The sequence below is a fragment of the Bufo gargarizans genome, chromosome 5 (assembly GCF_014858855.1).
Source record: "Bufo gargarizans isolate SCDJY-AF-19 chromosome 5, ASM1485885v1, whole genome shotgun sequence".
Classification (NCBI taxonomy): domain Eukaryota; kingdom Metazoa; phylum Chordata; class Amphibia; order Anura; family Bufonidae; genus Bufo; species Bufo gargarizans.
In genome coordinates, this window is record NC_058084.1 from 393631284 (window position 1) to 393654744 (window position 23461).

At 43.9% G+C, this 23461-nt stretch overlaps 1 protein-coding gene across 2 annotated transcripts in view; it reads right to left on the reverse strand.

The window, feature by feature from the left end:
- MACC1 (MET transcriptional regulator MACC1) overlaps window positions 1–22453 on the reverse strand; it is a 50048-nt gene extending 27595 nt beyond the window's left edge. Inside the window, exon 1 of one of the 2 annotated variants that reach the window (XM_044294136.1) lies at window positions 22328–22453. The gene's annotated coding sequence lies outside the window, so the exon portion shown is untranslated. Of the gene's footprint in view, window positions 1–20999; window positions 21054–22327 lie in introns of those variants that run through there. The other variant, XM_044294137.1, reaches the window with a different exon arrangement.
- Between the last annotated feature and the right edge of the window lie 1008 nt (window positions 22454–23461).

Here is a 23461-nt window from a genome sequence, read left to right on the forward strand (position 1 = left end):
CAGAAAATGAGACCCTACCTAAGACAGTCGCCCAAAAAATAAAAAAAAACTATGGCTTTCAAAATATGGAGACACTACCTGCGGTTTGCAGCGCTGTCGGCAGAAGGCAGAAGTCTGATCAGACGAAGTGTAAAGTGAAAATACAGTACAGTACTGTACTATACTGTATTATACAGACATCAGACCCACAGGATCTTTAATAATCAAGTAGGTCCGGGTCACAAAATGTAAAAAAAAGTGAAAAAAAAGTAAAAATAAAAAAACACATTTATCACTGCTAAAAAAAAAAATGCACTACACATATTAGGTATCGCCTCATCCATAATAGCCTGGTCTATAAAAATGTCACATGACATAAAAACGGTGTAAAAAAACCTTTTTTCGTCACCTTACATCACAAAAAGTGTAATAGCAAGCGATCAAAAAGTCATAAGCACCCCAAAATGGTGCCAATCAAACCGTCATCTCATCCCGCAATAATCATACCCTACCCAAGATAATTGCCCAGAAACTGAAAAAACTATGGCTCTCGGACTATGGAGACACTAACACATGATTTTTTTGTTTCAAAAATAAAATAATTGTGTAAAACTTACATAAATAAAAAAAGTTGACATATTAGGTATCGCCACGTCCGTAATAACCTTCCCTATAAAAATATCACATGACCTAACCCCTCAGGTAAATACCGTATTTTTTTTTATAAAAACTGTGTAAAAAAGCCATTTTTTGTCACCTTACATCACAAAAAGTGTAATAGCAAGCAATCAAAATGTTATGCGCACCCCAAAATAGTGCTCTATAAAAATACCACATGTCAGATAAATGTTGTAAATAACAAAAAATAAAAACGGTGCCAAAACAGCTATTTATTGTTACCTTGCCTCACAAAAAGTGTAAAAAAAGAGCAACCAAAAATCATATGTACCCTAAAATAGTACCAACAAAACTGCCACCCTATCCTGTAGTTTCCAAAATATTGTCACTTTTTTGGAGTTTCTACTCTAGGGGTGCATCAGGGGGGCTTCAAATAGGACATGGTGTCAAAAAAACGTCCAGCAAAATTTTCCTTCCAAAAACCGTATGGCATTCCTTTCCTTCTGTGCCCTGCCGTGTGCCCGTACAGCAGTTTACGACCACATATGGGGTGTTTCTGCAAACTACATATTGAGCTTTGTTTGGCTGTTAATCCTTGCTTTGTAACTGGGAAAAAAAACTAAAATGGAAAATCTGCCAAAAAGTGAAATTTTGAAATGTTATCTCTATTTTCCATTAATTCTTGTAGAACACCTAAAGGGTTAACACAGTTTGTTAAATCAGTTATGCATACCTTGAGGGGTGTAGTTTCTAAAATGGGGTCACTTTTTTGGGTTTCTACTCTAGGGGTGCATCGGGGGGCTTCAAATGGGACATGGTGTCAAAAAAACAGTCCAGCAAAATCTGCCTTCCAAAAACCGTATGGCATTCCTTTCCTTCTGCGCCCTGCCGTGTGCCCGTACAGTAGTTTACGACCACATATGAGGTGTTTCTGTAAACTATAGAATCAGGGCCATAAATGTAGAATTTTGTTTGGCTGGTAAACCTTGCTTTGTAACTGGAAAAAATGTATTCAAATAGAAAATCTGCCAAAAAAGTAAAATTTTGAAATGTTATCTCTATTTTCCAATAATTCTTGTGGAGCACCTAAAGGGTTAACAAAGTTTGTAAAATCAGTTTTGAATACCTTGAGGGGTGTAGTTTGTAAAATGGGGTCATTTTTGGTGGTTTCTAGTATGTAAGCCTCACAAAGTGACTTCAGACCTGAACTGGTCCTTAAAAAGTGGGTTTTAGAAATTTTCAGAAAAATTTCAAGATTTGCTTCTAATCTTCTAAGCCTTGTAACATCCCCAAAAAATAAAATTACATTCCCAAAATGATGCAAACATAAAGTAGACATATGGGGAATGTAAATTAATAACTATTTTTGGAGGTATTACTATTTATTATAGAAGTAGAGAAAATTTTTTGGTAAATTTGGTATTTTTTTATAAATAAAATTGAATTTTTTGGACTCCATTTTACCAGTGTCATGAAGTACAATATGTGATTAAAAAAAAAACATTCTCAGAATGGCCTGGATAAGTAAAAGCGTTTTAAAGTTTTTCACACATAAAGTGACACTGGTCAGATTTGCAAAAAATGGCCTGGTCCTTAAAGGGACACTGACAGGCCCTATAAACATATTTAGATATTCATATGCTGTTATAGGTCTTATAATGTGTATGCCAATCATATAAGTGTACCCCCTGTCCACATTTAAAACAGTGTAAAATCTACTTTATATTCATATGTGAATCACTTGCATTTGTGCCCAGCCGCGCCCCAACTGCCGTTTCCTAGCGCCGCCCAGCTCATTATTATTCACTGTGCAGGATACGCTGAAGTCGCCGCATTGACGGTTATGGGACGCAGGCGCACTACTATTCCGGTGAGTGAGCGTGCCAGGTAAGGTATCTGACGCACGCTCAGAAGCTCCAAGTGAGGCTGATGCCTATACATTTCTATTCGGCATGCGCAGGATCTCTCAGCATTGGGGACTGGAAAAGCTGCCCAGCGCAGTGAATAATAATGAGCTGGGCGGCGCTAGGAAATGGCAGTTGGGGCGCGGCTGGGCACAAATGCAGGAGAAAGAGCGCCCCTTGGGCACAAAGGCAAGTGATTCACATATGAATATAAAGTTGATTTTACAGTGTTTGAAATGTGGACAGGGGGTACTCTTATATGATTGGCATACACATTATAAGACCTATGACAGCATATGATTATCTAAATATGTTTATAGGGCCTGTCAGTGTCCATTTAAGGTGAAAATGAGCCCAGTCCATAAGGGGTTAAAGCTGATCTGCAGCAGTGAAGAAAAATGGCTGGGTTGTTATGGAAATCTGGAGTAAAAATGTGTGTATGAGAAGACTAAGGGCCTGCAAGCTTCTATTGGCTGATAAGGGACATGTGACCGTGTATATGGCAGTTGGGATATGAAGAGAAAGACTTGCAGGCTTGTATTGGCTAATGCAGCAGTGCTGTATAGAGATGTCCACTAGTAACATCAGTGTTTCAATTGGTCTCACAATGTAATTTCCCCATTTCACAAACATACTGAATAAGGGCTCGTTCACACAAACGTATTTTGCGTTCCGTATAAGGGACGTTTTTCTGCGTTCCGCATACGATATGTATACAGAATCATTCATTTCAATGGGTCCACAAAAGATGCGGATAGCACTCTGTGTGCTGTCCGCATCCGCTGCTCCGTTCCGTGGCTCCTGTCCTATTCTTGTCCATTTTGCGGACAAGAATAGGCATTTCTATAATAGGCCTCCTGTTCCGTTCCGCAAATTGCGGAAGGCACACGGGTGCCATCCGTGTTTTGCGTATCCGCAATTTGCGGGCCCCAAAAAATGGCACGGTCGTGTGAACGAGTCCTAAGGGCTCGTTCTCATGAACGTCTGCTGCCCGTTGCAGTATTGTGGACCTCATTTGCGTATCCGCAATACACGGGCACCATTCCGTGTGCATTCCTCATCACGGATGCGGACCCATTCACTTCAATGGGTCCGCAAATCCGGAGATGCAGAACGGTGCTGAACGGGAACACGGAACAGAACACTGCGGAAGCGCTACAGAGTGCTTTCTGGCGTTCCGTTCCGTACCTCCACACTGCAAAAAGATAGAACATGCTCTATAATTTTGCGGAACGGAGGGATCGCAGACCCATTCAAGTAAATGGGTCCACGAACCCCATGCGGCTGGGCCACGGTTGTTGCCTTGCATTGCGGACCGCAATTTGCGGTCCACAGCATGGGCTTCACGTGATCTTGTGAACGAGCTGTAAGACTGTGCTCATCTCATGAACTTGGAAAACCCCTGGTAAAAACAACCAAATGTATCTATAGTACCCCATTCACCCAGCATATATTAAAAAGGTATTTGTCAGTATATTGTACCTTTTCTTTGTTCTATAAAGCAGCATAATCAGCTATAATATTCTATACAGAGCGATATTGTAAAAAAAAATGTATTCTGGGTGAGACCAATTGCAGCACTGATGTGACTAATGGACATCTCTAACGTATACCATGAGGCCAGTTTACCTATATGTATGTTTTTGGATTGTGGAAGGAAACTGGATTATATGTAATTAACCTGCGGAAACACAGAAAGAGCATACAAAGTCCATACAGGTGTTGTCCTTAACAGTGCTGCAAGGCAAGTATGCCCTTCACAAAGGCGTAGCTATAGGGGGTGCAGAGGTAGCAGTCGCTACCGGGCCCAGTAGCCTGAAGGGGCCCAAAGACCCTTGTGCCACATAAAAAGACACTGGCATTATTGGCTGGCAAGTGCATGCTGGTCAAGTTACCCCTCTGGCTGTAGGAAAGGGGTTAGGCCAAGAATTTGGCATGGCGGGGGTGCGGTTTTTGCCTAAGGCAGCACGAAGGCTATGTGCTTCCCTGCCCCTGATCACAAAGCACTGAGGGAAAGGGGGCCCATGAGCCCATAGCTACGCCCCTGGCCCTTCACATTACCGGATTCTCTCCATGACACATCACACAGTAATCTACAGTTCATCCAGCTCAGTTCTTCAACTTCTTGAACATATTAGACTGCTCATCGTTTTTACATAGAATATTATTTTTCCTCATTACAAGGGGAGTTAGGAGATGTGATTCTCACATAGCAGTGTATAGCTATCAAGTGTATAATATAGAAGGAACCCTTCGGTAATCACTAAAGCAATAAATGCAACACCATACCTCCAAAGTGTCCCTCTTTTGGAGGGACAATGCCTCTTTTTGACCTGGGAAATGTGCATGAATAAATAAAGTACACTGCTCCAGAAGCAAATCTGTCTGGTTCTTACCTGTATATTAGACCTCACTCGATATATACATATATATATATATATATATATATATATATATATATAAATATAATGCATGGTCCGTGATGCAGGCCAAACATGGCCATTGAAGTCTAAGTGTCTAAAAACCGCTGACACAACATATATAGCATCTATGTTCTCTAATGATTTCCATGGACTAAAGGTAGGTGATGCACTGGGAACTCATTTTCAGCCTACCAGTGTACGTGGAAGACGCACAGAAGGCAAAAAAAATAGGCACATTGCCCAAACTTGGATCTTTTGCAGACATCTTCACTGATGAACCACTGACGTTGTGAAGAGACCTAAGTGTAAGTGATTGCTGTGTAATGTGAGAGCGTGAGAGTGGCGCTTGTGCAATATGTTTTGCGGTGTGTGGTCCACATGTGAGTGGCACATGTCCTATATGTTAGTGGTACTTGTATGTATGTGTCATTTGTGTTAGTGGACAGTATGCCTTTTTACTCTTCAGAGGCTTCAAAAAACACCAGAGGTGGAAAGGGGCTGCCAGGAGACTCCTAAGTTATAGACAACTGCAAGGTTCTTGCTTTATATTTTAACATCCTGTATAGTACAAAGTTCTTTGAACAGCAGAATTCTTTCCATATGTGCAAAAAACGGTAAAAGCTCCTCTTAAAACTGATATTTTCACTTGTGTAGTAAACAAAGCATAGTCCTCCCATGTCTGCAGAACAGCCCACTTGGAATCCATATGAATAGACATAGTAAGATAAAGACATGTTTCTATGGAGTAGTAGTTGACTTTAGTTTTGTGTAACTTGCTTAGACATATGTTCCTGTAAAATGGCAGGTGCAGGATATACAATGTAGTGTGAGTCTTTATTGTAACCAGGAATAACACAAAGCTCTGTAGGAAAACACCTGCAGCTGCACAATGGACACTTATATAGTCGACGTCAAAAGGTTTCATTTTTCACAAAGGTGGCATTTGTCTATGACAAGCTTTCTCGTAATTTATAACAAAGCAAGACTAGATAATGTTAGATGTGTAAGGAATGATTATCCTGCAACTGTACAGGAAGAGGAGATTCTTCCACCACTGTAGGACATATCAACTGCCATAATTACCGTATCTAAGTTCTTGAATCTTGGGTAATTCTTTTTTCTACAAACTGGTCTGCATTTCATTAGGTTTTCAATGATAACAAGCATACCCAGACAACCCAGATATACACAGCCATGTTTTTTTTTTCAGTTTGTACTTTGGTTCTTGCTCAGTTTGCAGGATGTTTGGGTTGCTAATCCCTACTGATCTGAACCTTTCAGATAGCACTTCCTAATCTTCGACTCTAGAGTAATGACTCGACGAATGCTAACAAGTCTGAAACTGCTGTATCACAGGCAATGGCCAAACAAAATCAATATCCAGATGGACTAAAGCAAAGGTTACTTGATGAACCTTCACTTAGATGGCCATCACTACAAGCCAGCTCTCACCTCCGTGCCCTGAGAGAATACAAGACCCATAAACAGTGACGGTATACTGTTGATGGAGCCAGAGAGCATCACCAGGAATTGGATATCCTTCTACTTTCCTCTACTAATAGTCTATTGTACAGAGAATAAAATTAATATTACAGGAGTTTTCCAGGCTACAAATATTGACGACCTATCCTCAGGATAGGTTATCAGAATTAGATCAGTGGAGTGTCCGACACCTGGCATGCCAACCGATCAGCTGGTTTGTGCTGAATGGGAGTTGAGCTGCAAAGCCCTGGCACAGCAATTACACAGTGTACGGAGCTATATGCCCCCAGCTCCGTATACTGTATAGTATTAGGTGCCCTGATCTGATATCGATGACCTATCCCAAAGATAGGCCATCGCTAGAGAATTCGATCTGGATATTACGAAAAATTTAATTCGCGCAGAATCTGAATTTCCTCATGCTTCATGGAAACAAATAAAATGGCTGCTGCACGTGTTAGGACACGGAGCAAGGAACTCTGGGAACGAGGGATCACCCATAATGCCATGCATGCAGCCAATCAGCAGCCAGCCAGCCCTGTGATGTCACAGCCCTATAAATAGCCTCAGCTATCTTGGATTCAGCCATTTTCCAGTGTACTTAGTGCAGGGAGTGACGTCAGCTGATGCTAGGGACAGTGGTAGAAAATACTTTAAAACTTTGCGGTATAGAAGTTCAGGGAAATGATAGGGAGGAATCATTACACAGTATTGAAGCAGAACAGGGTTCAGTAGGGAGTTTACAGCCTGGGTAATAGGAACAATCCTATTACACCTTGCTGCACTGACTGCGGATCCAAATTGCCATTATACAGCTCTGTAATTCCAGCAAACCGTTCTTATTGGGGTGCAAGTGCTGTTTGATACAGCCATTAACAGTGGTTATTACAAGGAAATATTTCTACGTCTTATTTGCCCTTGTGCGGTGCAGTTATATGTTCTATTAGTTATGCCAGCGCTGCCTATTAGTTATGCCAGCGTGCTAGCGCTGCCTCCTCTTCACTGTTTACCTTCTTGCCGTCGCCTCTGCAGCAGTGAGCAGGTGTAATTACACCTAACCGTCCCATTCATTTCAATGGGACGGATCATTCCCATACACTTGTATAGAAGCGATCCGTCCCATTGAAATGAATGGGATGACTTGGGTGTAATTACACCTGCTCACCGCTGCTCTTCAAGCAGCTGATCGGCGGGGGTGTTGGACTCCCGCCGTTCTGATATTGATGAGCTATCCTGAGGATAGGTGGCTCCGATGTGGTGGTCCAGCCTGCGGCAGCAACCACTGCATCACCCAGTGGCATGCACCCAATTTCATGCAGTCAAGGCTCCACCACCTCAGCTGAAGGGAGCGGTCTGTCCTTCCCATTATCTGCTCGTTCTGATGATCCTGCTCCTCCTCCTCCTACTGCTTGTCAGTCATTTCGTCAGCAATCGATCACCGAAGCGATTGCCAAGAGACAACAGTATGCATGCACTCATCCAACGGGGCAGAAGTTGAACGTGTTCCTGGCCAAATTACCGGTGCTGCAGTCCCTCCCTGCAGAACTTGTACTGGGCTGGTACTGCTAAAAAAAACAGCCATGCACATGTATGTAGAACAGAAGGTGGGCCAGTCCTTGAGCCTGTCGGTGTCTGCCAAAGTCCACGGCGCGGCAGCTCCAACGCATGGAGCTGTAACTACGGTCAGGGACAATACATGTCCTTTACGACGCACTGGGTAAATATGGTTCCTGCACCACCACACCGACAACTTGGCCAGGTGACGCCGCTACTGCCTCTATGTTCTCACGCCATTGATCCTGCGACAATGTCCGCCTCTGCCTCCTCATCCTCCACCGTTTCCTCAGCCTCCACTGCAGGGACAATTCACAGTGCCTCTCCAGCATACCACATGTGCAGGGCACGGCATTGTCATGCTGTTCTGCACCTCGTTTGCCTTGGCGAATGGAGTCACACTGGAGAGGAACTGCTTCATGTCCTTCATTAAGAAATTGAATCCTGGCTTTCTCCGCGACAACTCAAAATTGGAACCATGGTGACCGACAAAGGGAAGAACATGGTATCGGCGTTGCATCAAGGAGCATGCTCCCTGCATGGCACACATGTTTAATCTAGTTGTCAAGCGGTTCCTGAAGTCTTCCACCCATCTGCAAGACATACAAAAAATGGCCAGGAAACTTTGCATGCACTTCAGACACTCGTACACCGCAAAGCACACTCTCCTTGAGCTGAAGAATGTCATTCCACTGCTTCATGTCCTGGAACAGATGCTGGTAAATCTGGCTGATCAGGGGATTGGAGACAAGGTGCCTAGATCTCATGGCCACATGAGCCCTGTGGGGGCTGAACTGGAGGAGGAGGACATTGGAGCACAAGCAATGTGTAGCAAAATGGGTGATTTTTATACACCAGTGACTGGAGAGAAGGAGCAGGAGCAGCCAGAGGAGCTACAGGGTGATGAGGAAGACAAGGCAGATGACCCAGACACACCGTTGCAGTATGCAGTGGAGCTGGAGGCAGGGAGTCCCTCCGAGTCACTTGCACAAATGGCCCGATGCATGCTCACTTGCTTGCGTAGTAACAGCTGAATTGTCAGCATTCAACAGAGGGATGACTTCTGGCGCTCCACCTTGTTGCACCCTCGCTACTGGTCCAAAATGGCGGCCATTTTTAAACTCGCTGAGAGGGAGGACAAACTGAACTACTATAGAGACATCCTATGTAATCAGTTGCCCGCTGCTTATCTGCACCATCGTCGGTTTGACCGGGGGTCCCTCTGCGCTCACGTTCCTCTGCCATGGCTTCTGTGGCAGGGTAGAGGGGTAGGAGCAGTTTATCAGCAGTAACTTGAGTCTAGAGTCGCTGATAAGCAGCTTTCTTCACCCGCCTAGTGAAGAAACTACTCATCAGCAGCAGCTAAACCTGGAGCACAACCTGAACCAGCAGGTGGTGGCATACTTGCACAGCACCCTGCCAACCCACATTGAAGATCCGCTGGACTACTGGGCAGCCAAACTGATTTGTGGCCGCAACTGGCAGAGTTTGCCCTGGAAAAGCTGTCCTGCCCGCCAGTAGTGCTGCATCAGAGCAGGTGTTTAGTGCGGTGGGGGCCATAGTTACCCCAAGAACTCGCCTGTCCACCCAAAATGTGGAGAGATTGACCTTTGTCAAGATGAATCAGGCATGGATCAGCCAGGATTTCCACCCACCAATACCTTATGCATCAGACTAGATCATCCATGGTGCCACACCAACACTTTGACATTAGAGACCGGTTTATTCTGGCTACCTGCCTCAGCTACTATTCTGATGGTGCCACCCGCCTGATGCCACACATCTGATGCCTATTGCTCCTTTTTTCCCCCACCATCTTCAGCTTGTACTGGTATTGTCACCCACCTCCCCACTCTGTCAACGGGTCACTCTGTGGTCTCCTTATGCTGCTGCCACCTCACCACTCAGGTCTCCTGATAGTGCTGCCACCTCCACACTGTCATTGTGCCACCCTGTGGCCTCCTCCTGATGCTGCTGCTGCCGCCACCTCCACGCTCTGTCATTGTGCCACTCTGTGGCCTCTTGATGCTGCTGCCACCACCACACTGTCATTGTGCCATCCTGTGGCCTCCTGATGCTGCTGCTGCCACCCCCAAACTGTCACTGTGCCACCCTGTAGCCTCCTCCTGATGTTGCTGCTGCCGCCACCGCCACACTCTGTCATTGTGACACTCTTTGGCCTCCTGATGATGCTGATGCCACCTCCACACTGTCATTGTGCCACTCTGTGGCCTCCTCCTGATGCTACTGCCACCTCCAGACTCTGTGATTGGGCCACTCTGTGGTCTCCTCATGCTGCTTCCACCTAACCATTATGTCATAGGGTCACTCTATGGACTTCTAATGCTGTTCCCACCCTCCCCACTTCATGACTGGGCCACTATTTTGCCTTTCGGCCTGGCTGACATCATCATTTATTTGACCCTTCTTCTGATCTGTCAGAAGGAAGGAAAAATAAGACACACAGCGGATCCTGTCTATGTAACAGCTGTAAGGCCTGCATGACATGGTCCCTATTTTGCATCAGGCTTATGATTTGGTAGCCAAAATCAGGATTGGGTACAAAATACAGAAGCTATGCAAATATTCCATTCATGTGTCATCTCTGTTTTGGATCCACTCCTGTTTTTTGGGGCTTTACTGATGGATTTCTGACCAAATGCTGACCGAGTGAACACGGATGCTCCACAAACAGGATCCGTTTTTTGGGGGCTATTGTTCTGACGGATCAGAGGAAGGGCAAAATAATCAGTGACGTCAACACAAACTTACTGCTGACACCTTCTCGACTCTGTCAGGGGGGCTCTACTTTGTATAAGCGTTTAATAGAACTGGTTCTGTAGACATTTATGTGGAATCAGCTGATGACGGTGTAAAAGGAGTGCGCTCTTTCACGCTACAGTAGGATCTTGGGCCTCTGCACGGTTCTTTATACCTGGCGCTAACATCGACCTGTAAGGCTGAGTTCACACAAGTTATTTGGTCAGTTTTGGCCCCGTAACCGCCCAAAAAAGTGAAGTGTGCAGTGATTCTAAGAGCGACGCCTGTCATGTGCGTGTCATACTAACTCACAGTATTGTTTCACTACCACAGTAGACTCCCTATGCATGTTACTGCAATGCACAGTGTTCTACACCACTATAAATGCTCTCTGCAGCCAGGCAATAGTATTTTTTTTTAACGCCACCATGTTTGGCATCTGGTTTTACCCCTAATAATTTTAAAAGCGAAATACAATTAGGTTCATAGTAGAGAGGGATCCCGGACCTTAAGGAGGGAACCACATGGGATTGTGGTCATCCCTGTTGTGAATTCCTCAATTTTATTTCCCCACTGAGGGGAGCCAGAGCACACCCGGATGACCACAGCATCTGAAGGGTTAAAAGTACCAGACCGGCATTCACAGCGGTCACGGACATTATTGCCAGTTGTCTGCTCTTTAAAACAGCAGACACCCGGCGGCCATGTCGCTGCAAGCGCCAGCGGGCGCCATTTTTAAATGCCAACAGTTTTAAAACTCCATGCCGTCAAACTGAGATTAGGTCACCAAGTGGGAATAATATGATTAGGAAGAGTGGCCTGGGTATACCTGATTTTTGTGACTAATTAATTCAGAAGAAATCAAATTTCTTGTAGAATCGGCCTAATTTTTTTTTTCTAAACTTCGCTCATCTTTAAAATGCACCACAAATGAGCCGACACTATAGCAGGTTTGTGCCTCTGCTATGGGTGCTAAAAACACAGCAGTAGCCTTCTTAGCAGCCACTCACATCTAAAATATATTTATTTTTTTAGTGCGTGTGAAAAAAAACATAAAAAATGGAGCAGTAAGTTGGAATACATTAGGCAGATATATATATATATATATATATATATATATATATATGAAATATGCGGAGGCTCAGCAGTTTCCGGCTGTGGGACATATTTTTGTGAGTCACACTTGTACATACAGGTGTGTTCTCCACACCAAATAATGGTAAAACAAACACAATGACATCACATAAGGAGTGACACGGAAGAATGTCAGTGTGCTCTCACCTTCAACCTCAAATTACTAAATAAGGCATGCACATTAACCCTTGTCCTATGGAGCACATGTAACACTATTGTTAGGGTGCATTCACATGGGGCTGTCATAGTGCACCAGAAAGCCGCACCTTAGAATGTAAATACATGAAGTTTTTCCCACCATTATTCCGATCATGGTTTTACATTTAGTGTTGCTACAGTGTAGAAGTGCAGGAGCAGCTCTTTGCTGCACCATTCCCAACCTTCTGTAGAACCTCTCTGTATTACGGTGTCCTGCGGTAAATAAGAGTGTAAATAGCACCTTATAGAGAACCTTAGAGGGGTTGCCGGTTTCAAACTATTGATGCCCTATGCTTTGGAAAGGTCATCCCCACATATGGTTGCCACCTGGCCGGTATCTCACCGGCCAAGCCGGTATTTTACTGCTGGTGGCGGTAATTATTTTATACCGGCAATGCCGGTATTTTCCTATATGGACTATTACTCAAGAGTGCTTCCATTGTGGAGCACTCATTAGTACAGCCTTTACCTGCCCCCACTTGTGTTAAGAAAAAAAAACAAAAAAAACTCAACCCCTCCACTTGATCACGCCGTGGTGAACACTCGCTGCTGACTGGATGTGCAGGACAGGACCTGCGAGACATCATCACGTAGGATCCTGTCCTGAGCTTCCAGTGAGCAGCAAGTGTTTACAGCAGTGTGATCAAATGCAGGAGGCGAGTTCTTCTTTTGTTCTTAACTCAAAAGAGGGGGGCACTAATGGGGTATTACTCTCACTAGGGGCACTAATGGGGGCATTATTAATTCTGGGGTACACTAATGGGGGCCTTACTATTACTAGGGGCATTATTAATTCTGGGGCACACTAATGGGGGCATTACTATTACTGGGGTGCACAAATAGGGGCCATTATTAATTCTGGAACGCACAAATGGGGGCATTGATATTATTGGGGGGCACTAATGAAGGCATTAATATTACTGGAAGCCACTTGACAGCTGCAGCGGGTGCCTCCCCCCAGGGCCCTTTATGAGGTAAAAAGAGTACTTGTTTTTGTGACGCCAGTTGCAGTGAAGCAGCACGGGGTGCCTTTTAGTGATACTGTGGATTGTACCCAGGTGTAGGAATGCCAAAGTGGTGTAGGGTGGCCTAAATGTCCCTTAATGTTGGTGCATGTGTCACAGTGCTCCTACCTGAATACACTGGACCCTAGGATTTGGCTCCGCAGCAAATGAAAAGTGGGATTGATGAAAGGGATGAGGAAATAAATTGAGTCCAGACCTTGTGAGGAGGTTGATAACAGCTTGACTTTGCATAAACGTTTCTCCAAACAGTTTCAGGCTTTGTCTAAGGCTAGGTTCACACCTGAGCGTTTTACAGCGCGTTCCTACGCGCTGTAAAACGCTCAACAGGCAATAACCAATGTTTCCCTATGGGCATGGTTCTCACCTGAGCGTTTTACAGAGTGTACGAACACGCTGTAAAACGCTGTATGCCCCAAGAAGTACAGGAGCTTTTTTGGGGCGTATTGTCGCGCGTAACACCTCTGTTTTTTATTGTACGCCTCTGCGTATGACGCGCGTTTCCAAAATACAAAAACACCCCTAAATACGCCCTTAAAAACGCCTGATAAAAACGCCTGTAAACAGCACTTATCGAATACGCTCAGGTGTGAACCCAGCCTTAGTTCCAGCAAGCTAGCATTAACTGTGGCAGGCAAACTCCTCTTTTCTACATCTGTTGCTCTCTGACTCTGCTGTACTGACAGGGTAGCTGTATAATTTAGTTTTAGCTGAAGGCTGCAGCTTTCTTCTGTAGTCTGTCTCTAAACTGGTCCAGGCAACTTTACTTCTGGCTTCAGAGGCTTCCAGCTTCTGCCTTTATATCCAGCTGAGCTGAAGGTGCTCCAGCTGGCCTGGGCAAGGCCACGTCCAACAGGCATGCGCACCTGCTGCACACCCTCCCTTGGAAGGGGGTAAACTAAAACTGATTCTAAACTCCTACCTCCTTGCAGCAAGTGGGGAAACGCCCACCACACCACAGAGGGGGGTGTTGGAATGGAAGGGAAGGTTCCACTCTATGTACCTGTAGCTCTGCCATTTATGCTGTCACCTACTGGTAAACCAGGCATATTACACTTAAACACAACAGTTGCATAGAAATAAATATGCACATAATATAGGACCTGGAAAGAAATGCATAGATGATGTTAGGTTAACCATAGGAGATAGTGGCGGGGTGTAAAGGTGGTAATGCCACTCTGGGGAATTAGACAGCGACTTAACATCATGTGCTAAGCCATGCCCCCACAACCACACCCCCTTTGGGGTGTGGCTTAACTTAGACAGTATTTTTTGTTGGAAAAGGTGGCAACCCTATGTACCGCGCCCTACTGACCAGCAGTGTCCTCTTCATGTTTACCTGTACACTGTCTACTGTGTGGTGATGGTGCAGTGTAATTACAGCTGTTCAGCCCATTTACTTGAATGGGAGAAGATGCTGTAATTACACTGCACCACCGCTACACGGTAGACATCGTGCAGGTGAACACTGATGAAGACGAAGCCCGTTTAAACAGTTGATGAGCGGGATAGAAGGAGTCAGACCCCCATCAATCTAATTTTAATAGCCTATCCTAAGGAAAAGTATCATGAAATAGACAAATCTTTTAACTCTTTCAGCCGCAGAGGGGTTTTTTTTTTGTTTTTGTTTTTCCGTTTTTTTTTTTAATTCCGGGGCCCAAACTTTTTTTTTACGTTCACATAGCCGAGGGCTTTTTTTTATTTGCGAGACGAGTTGCACTTTCTAATTCCACCATTTAATATTGCATACAGTGTAGTGGTAAATTGGAAAAAAAACTTAATTCCGCAACAAATTTATGGGTTTTATTGTGTTTTAATACTGAAAAAAATATATTATTTTCTTCTTTTCATTGCCATATTCTGACCCCTATAACGTTTTGTAGTTATGTGTGTCAAGTTCTATGTGAACTTTTTTTTGGGGGGGGGGTCATAAGTTTCTGAGAGGTGGAGTCTGAGTTTGAGATGGCACTGGCACTCTCGCGGTCTTCTTGCTCTTACTAAGCACAGTAAGTGGCTGTGCTTGGGGCTGAGCTGTGCCTATGCCACGAGACCAATGGTTATGATGCTTACAGGAGCACCGGGCCTTCTCAAACTGCTGATTGTTGGGGTCCTGTGTGTCAAACCCCCACCGATCAGATGCTGCTGACCAATTCTGAGGATATGTTATCAGTTAGAAATAGTTGGATAACCCCTTTATTTTTTTTCAGGATTGGAATTGCGGACCCAGAAGTGTGGGTCCGCAATCCGATTTGGGCCACACGTCGTGCAGCCCCATAGAAATGTATGGGCCTGCAATTCCGTTCCGCAAAATGGGGAATGGAATTGTGGATGTGTGAATGGACCCTAAGGATGGGTCATCAATATCAAATCAGTGGGGGGTCTCACTAATAAGCTCCTTTCAACAGCCACAAGTGCCGTAATATAAGCAGAAAGCTCCGCCTTCTGTGGCTGTGACGTCATACTGTAGGTCAGCGCCAAACATAGAATCTTCTGGTACTCTAGTGATCCTGACTGACCAAGAGTGTATCCCAATCAGCTAGTCTGCCTCACTTGACTCATGGATTGGAACTATTCTGGGGCAAAGAGGGGGGTAAAGATACTTGACCACAGACATGACTCACCCTAGTTCACCACATCTTGTTATACATCTCAGGCATTGCAGTGTCCCCAAATATCAAAGCACAGAGGACAATCAGATTAATCAAATTAAAGCAATACCTATTAATTCTTACGATACTCTCAGCTAAATCCTCGAGTGCTCTGAACTAACTCTGAGTCACAGTATTACGGCTCATGCACACAAACATATACTCTTTCCCTGTCCATTCCAGTTTTTTTCTGGACCATAAACGGAACCATTAATTTCAATGGGTCCGCAAAAAAAACTGAAGTTACTTTGTGTGCATTCTGTTTCCATATGTCCGGAATTCCGTTCCGCATAAAAAAGGATAGTACTGTTCTATCAGGAGCCAGCTGTTCCGTGCCACAAAATACGGAATGCACACGGACGCCATCCATACTTTTTTAGGATCTGTTTTTTGCAGACCACAAAATACATACGGTGGTGTGCATGAGGACTTAGATTGTTCCTCTACATACAGTACTGATCAAAAGTTTAAGACCACTTGAAAAATGGCAAAAAATCATATTTAGCATGGCTGGATCTTAACAAGGTTCCAAGTAGAGCTTCAACATGCAACAAGAAGAAATGGGAGTGAGACAAAACATTTTTTGAGCATTCAATTTAATGAAAACAACGAATAAACTGAAACAGGCACTTTTTCAGCTGATCAAAAGTTTAGGACCACACCTCCAAAGAAAAACTAAACCCCCCCAAAACAGAAATCCAACTTCCAAACATGAACTCAGTAATGAGTAGCTGCGCCGTTATTGTTAATCACTTCAAAAATTCGTTTTGGCATCCTTGATGCAAGCGTTTCCATGAGGTGAGTGGGAACATTTCTCCAAGTGGTGAAGACGGCCCACGAAGGCCATCTACTGTCTGGAACTGTTGTCCATTTTTGTAAACTTCCCTTGCCATCCATCCCCAAAGGTTCTCAATTGGATTTAGATCAGGGGAACACACAGGATGGGCCAAAAGAGTGATGTTAGACCCCTTTCACACGGGCGAGTATTCCGCGCGTATGCGATGCGTGAGTTGAACCGACCCATTCATTTCTATGGGGCTGTTCACATGAGCGGTGATTTTCACGCATGACTTGTGCGTTGCGTGAAAATCGCAGCATGCTCTATATTCAGCGTTTTTCACGTAACGCAGGCCCCATAGAAATGAATGGAGTTGCGTGAAAATTGCAAGCATCCGCAAGCAAGTGCGGATGCGGTGCGATTTTCACGCACGGTTGCTAGGAGATGATCGGGATGGAGACCCGATCAGTATTATTTTCCCTTATAACATGGTTATAAGGGAAAATAATTGCATTCTGAATACAGAATGCATAGTAAAATAGCGCTGGAGGGGTAAAAAATAAAATAAAAATAATTTAACTCACCTTAGTCCACTTGTTCGCGTAGCCGGCATCTCCTTCTGTCTTCATCTTAGCTTTGTGTAGCAACAAGGACCTTTGGTGACGTCACAGTCATCACATGATCCATCACATGATCTTTTACCATGGTGATGGATCATGTGATGACAGTGACATCACCAAAGGTGAAGACAGAAGGAGATGCCGGCTACGCGAACAAGTGGACTAAGGTGAGTTAATTTTTATTTTTATTTTTTTTAACCCCTCCAGCGCTATTTTACTATGCATTCTGTATTCAGAATGCTATTATTTTCCCTTATAACCATGTTATAAGGGAAAATAATACAATCTACAGAATAACGATCCCAAGCCTGAACTTCTGTGAAGAAGTTCAGGTTTGGGTACCAAACATGCACGATTTTTCTCACGTGAGTGCAAAACGCATGACAATGTTTTGCACTCGTGCAGAAAAATCGCGGGTGTTCCCGTAACGCACCCGCACATGTTTCCGCAACGCCCGTGTGAAAGGGGCCTTATTCTCCTGGAAGAAGTCCCTTGTCCTGCGAGCATTGTGTACTGTAGCGTTGTCCTGTTGAAAAACCCAGTCGTTACCACACAGACGAGGGCCCTCAGTCATGAGGAACGCTCTCTGCAACATCTGACACCCCTGCACTTCCTGAAGCTCCATTGTTCCACTGAAGGAAAAAAGCACCCCAGACCATTATGGCGCCCCCTCCATTGTGGCGCGTAGAAAACATCTCAGGTGGGATCTGCTTGTCATGCCAGTAACGTTGGAAACCATCAGGGCCATCAAGGTAAAAAAAATCTCATCAGAGAATAAAACTTTCTTCCACCTTTGAATGTCCCATGTTTGGTGCTCTCTTGCAAAGTCCAAACGAGCAGTTCTGTAGCGTTCAAGGAGACAAGGTCTTTGAAGACATTTTTTTGTTTTTGAAGCCCTTCAGTCTCAGATGCCGTCTGATGGTTATGGAGCTGCAGTCAGCCCTAGTAAGGGCCTTAATTTGTGTTGAGGATCATCCAGTGTCTTGACGGACAGCAAATTGGATCCTCCGGCTCAGTGCTGGTGAAATTTTTGGGGGTTTTCCACTTGACTTTTTTTGTTCCATAACCCTCAGGATCATTTAAAGGGATTCTGTCATCAGATTTTACCCCTATAACCTAAAGATATCCTCATGTCCGGACTAAGAAGAAGAATCCTAAACTGGCCTTATTAAACCTCACTGAGGCTCTATTTGTCCAAAAAACAGGTTTTTATAACCTGCCAATCACTTACGTAAGGTGCCCAAGGGGAGGTCCGTTAATACAGGGTGCCCATCCGCATCCCTGGCCGTCCGGTGCCCAGCGCCGCCTTCCGTCTTCATCGCCGCCTTCCCTGTCTTCAGCGCCGCCTTCTACAGCTCAGCACCGCCTCCGCAATCCTCCCCGTCCCTCTGCCAGATCCCGCACCTGCGCACTAAGCTCAGACAATCTGCAGGTCATATTAGGGTTGAGCGAAGTGCGCATCACGCCGGCGCATGCGCACTTCGCTTAATGAAGCCGCTGCCAGGAGTCCGCACGGGCGCATCAGGCCGAGCCTAGTGCGCAGGCGCGGGATCTGGCAAAGGGACGGGAGGATTGCAGAGGCGGCGCTGAGCTGTAGAAGGCGGCGATGAAGACGGAAGGCGGCGCTGGGCACCGGACGGCGAGGGGTGCGGACGGGCACCCTGTATTAACGGACCTCCCCTTGGCCCTTGGGCACCTTAAGTAAGTGATTGGCAGGTTATAAAAACCATTTTTTTGGACAAATAGAGCCTCAGTGAGGTTTAATAAGGCCAGTTTAGGATTCTTCTTCTTAGTCCGGACATGAGGATATCTTTAGGTTAGGGGTAAAATCTGATGACAGAATCCCTTTAAGAAATTCCAAATGGCTGTCTTACTGCATCCCACCTCAGCAGCGATGGCGCGCTGTGAAAGACCCTGCTTATGCAGTTCAACAATCCGACCACGTTCAAAAAGGGAGAGTTTTTTCGCCTTTGCCATCACAATGTGTGACTACCTGACAGAAAATGACAATGAATCCACATCTTTGCACAGATTTGGCCTTATAAAAGGCATGTGGTCCTAAACTTTTGATCAGCTGAAAAACAGCCTGTTTCAGTTTAATCGTTATTTTCAATTAATTGAATACTCTAAAAATGTTTTGTCTCATTCTCATTTCTTCTTGTTGCATGTTGAAGCTCTACTTGGAACCTTGTTAAGATCCAACAATGTAAAATATGATTTTTTGCCATTTTTCAAGTGGTCTTAAACTTTTGATCAGGACTGTATTTCTCAATCCATTCTGGTCATTACTTTCGAGAACAGGCTGATATCATGTCACCCCTTGGCCTCTCCCACAGACAATTTGTTATATATCAGCGACGACAATGTGAATCATCAAAGCTGTGACCATGGTGTGGTTTGCTTCCTGCCATTATCAGTCCTGTTAACAGATATGTGTGGCAGAGCCTTCTGCTACCAGGCACCTGACTTCTCCTTGGATTAGGGATAAAAATAGCATTGCTCATTGGTGCATCTGCAGACCTTTGATGGCACCAGTAATGGGTCATTATGCAGACAACATGCAGAACACGCAATATATGGCATACATAATAAAATCAACCCTGAGCCACATGAGTAAAATCTCAATAAGATTCTATACATTTTCTAATAAGGATGCAGTACACAAATCAAATACCGTAATTCAAAATAGCAATGAAAGAAATGTTATTTGCCTAACATATTTATTTATTAGTAAGGCCTCATGCACACAACCGCAGATCCGCAAAAAACGGAAGCCGCCTGTGTGCCTACCGCAATTTGCGGAACGGAACGGGCAGCCCTTTGTAGAAATGCCTATTCTTGTCTGCAAAACGGACAATAATAGGACATGTTCTATTTTTTTTTGTGGGGCCACGGAACGGAGCAACGGATGCGGACCCAAACAATGGCCGTGTGCATGAGGCCTAACACACAGAATTCTACTTAAGGTCGCAGTATCGCAGTGTGGCATTGCTAGCGTAGAATGTGGCAGTTAGATTCACACGGATGCCGCCATGGGCGGACTGGCCATAGACCCTACAGGGAAATTTTTCCTGTGGGCCAATGACCTCCTCTTGGCTGCAAGCCAGATACATCAAGATCTGATGCTCTCAGCGATAATTAATGTAGACAGTATTGTGTGCTGCACTGTGGTTTCTGGTTCTGCTAGGGCTGTCTATTTCTGTTGCCCCACCTTCTGTCCATTTGGACCCGCCTACCACATAGTTCCACTTTAGGTTCTGATTCTGCCCCTGGATGCTGCTACCAGGACCCCAGAATCACCAAAAATCCAGCACTGCTAGATTTTTCGTGATTCCAAAGTGTGATTCCAAGTGTTATTTGTGATTCCAAGTGTGATTCCAAAGTTTTGGTCGTGGCAAACATGTGAGTTGTGCTGCCACAGGGCATTTTGTGTTACACAAAGAACCTTGGGTGCGACACCTGTCACGAATAGTGTTGAGCAAAGTGTACAAAAATTTGATTTAGCTGCTTCGCCAAATTTCACAAATAAATTTGCTTTATGACTGATTACTTTGTCATGAAGCACATTTCATCATAAGTACCGGGCGCCACCTCTCGTCATTGAACCCCTCAGATGCTGCGTTCATTGCTGATCATGGCATCTGAGATTAATAATGAGAGCTTTCAGAGGTTAATCAGTAAAAAAAAAAACTCTTCTGTTTGGGCATGAAGAGGCTGCCGTGGCCATCTTGATTGAAGATCCCACCCGAAATCTTTTGTGGGCCTAGTGACATCATACATCATTGCGCACAAGATCTTGCTCTTTGCGTTCAAATAGATGAGGTGATTATCTTTTTGGGGGGTTTTTAATCGCCATTTCTGGGAAAATTAATTCCTTACCACGAAGCACGAGGAAATTTGGCTTCACAACAAATCCGATTTTCCCTGAAATTCGGATGGAAGTCCACTTCGGATACTTCGATTCACTCAACCATAGTCACGACATAGCTGTGCCTTTTTTTTGGGCTCTAGATGTCACAACATAAGAGACATGAGATGACCAGCTTTGAAAATAAAAATTGCTTTACCCTTGAAGACATTGGGCCAGATTTATCATTAGCTCAGGTCAGAATAATAGAGTGAAAAAGTCCCCAAAAAAGTCCCAAACGCTAAAACTGCGCACAAATTTGCGACTTTTTTCTGCTCTGCACTATGCTCGCCAGTTTTTTTAAAGTGGGCGTGTTTTCTTATGTAAATGAATCTCTAGACAGATTTACTATTGGGACTATTTAAAAAGTCGCAAAAAAGTTGCAAAAAAGTCGCAATTTCACTCCAGTGAGGACCATGCTTATCTTATAAGACTTTTTAATAGAACATGCGACTTTTTAAAAAAAAGTGCGACTTTTTCGTAAAGATGTGCGACTTTTGTAAAGCTGCTTACTGACGGATAAACTGCTACCGTCAAACCACATTTATTACAGTCTTAAAGGGCCAATCATAAATCTGACTTGGCTAAAACTGACTTTAGCCATATGTGAAAGTGGAGTGAGCTGTCAGAGTCATGATAAATCTGGCCCATTGTTCCTGCTACATGTGTTTTGGAGTTGGAGTCTTTCATGAAATTCATAAAAAGCTGAGGATAGACATATCTATTGGGGCATATTTGCATACTGCTGATGAGTACTCCTATTTCAGATTTTAGTGTAGTCTAACAGGAAGCACAACTTTGCAGAAAAGTAGTGAAAATCTTTAGTAAATATGTTGAAACGTTTTTGATTTCCAGCCAAAGTGTCTTTCTTTTTAATATAATTATGACAAAACCTGGCACCATTGCCCTACGAAGCCATAAAATCACAGAATTTATAGTACAACTGAATAAGAACAGTCATATAAACATTAATAAAAATACGTTTTGATATTTTGTTTGAAACAAAAAGCGCAATTCCTAACATAACACATAAGAAAGTGTAATTGTCCTGATTCCAGAGCTCTTGCTGGAGTTATAAAGGTGAGGAACAGATCGAGTTTCTGTCAAGGTACGGTATGCCTGCAGATTGCTGGTCTCCTCATTCATAGTCCTGCTGACTCTACCATCTATCTACTCCACTTAGATCAAGCTAATATATGTACGATGAATATATACATTGAGCTCTACAAAATTTGGTGAAGAATTATTTATATGTTCTGTATGTTTCTATAAATCTAGTGGCATGAAGAAACAATCTTACCTGTTGTCGAAGTTCTGTTCAGATGAGGAGATTCATGGTATTCCTCTCATGCTCAATTACTCCTGTTTGTTTACCTAGTCAAGCAGTTAACTTCAGAGTAATGATTACCTTGTTGAGCAAGACTAGGTAAACTCCGACACACCTTACAGGATCCCTCATACCGGAGTGCAAGGTCTGCTGGGACTTGAAGTCTTTCTTTGTGTAGATCCAGGCTCTGTGACAGAGATGAAAACTCACAACCCAGAATTCTCTTCTGTCTACCTGTGTGCATACCTGAAACCAGGGAAGGAGTTTCGGTTGAAGGAGGTACCAGGAACAAAAAGTGAAAACTTCTACTTGTAAGGTGTCACGTTTACATGGCAGGAGGTGTAGCTATCACATTTCGTAAGAGTCTACATCACAGTATATTGCAGGATGGACAAGAAGATATTTCATATTTTTACCATATACTAACTAGCCTAATATCAGTATGAAGGTCAATTTCTAAGGATACGTTCACATGACGGTGAAAAAAAAAGTCAGTTAAAGGCTACATTCACACGACCGTATGTGTTTTGCGGTCTGCAAATTATGGATCCGCAAAAAAAAATAGGATGAAGTCCGTATGGCATCCGTTTTTTTTGCAGATCCATTGTAACAATGCCTATCCTTGTCCACAAAATAGACAAGAATAGGACATGTTCTATGTTTTTTTGCGGACATACAGATGTGAATAGCACACGGCGGTGTGCTGTCCGCATCTTTTGCGGACCCACTGAAATGAATGGGTCTGCATCCTATCCTCAAAAAAACGTAACGGACACAGAAACAAAATACGTGTGAATGTAGTCAAAAACAGATAAACTGTCAGTTTTTTATGACCATTTTACATCAATTTGTGTATCCATTTTCTGGCCGTCTATCGGTTATTAATGTCCATTTTGCATCCTTTTTTAACATCCATTACAAATGGATGAATTTCACAGGCTTTTTTTCAAACCCAACCCCTGCAGCGCTATGCGCTATATATATATATATATATATATATATATATTTATATTTATATATATATATATATATACACTCACCTAAAGAATTATTTGGAACACCATACTAATATGGTGTTGGACCCCCTTTTGCCTTCAGAACTGCCTT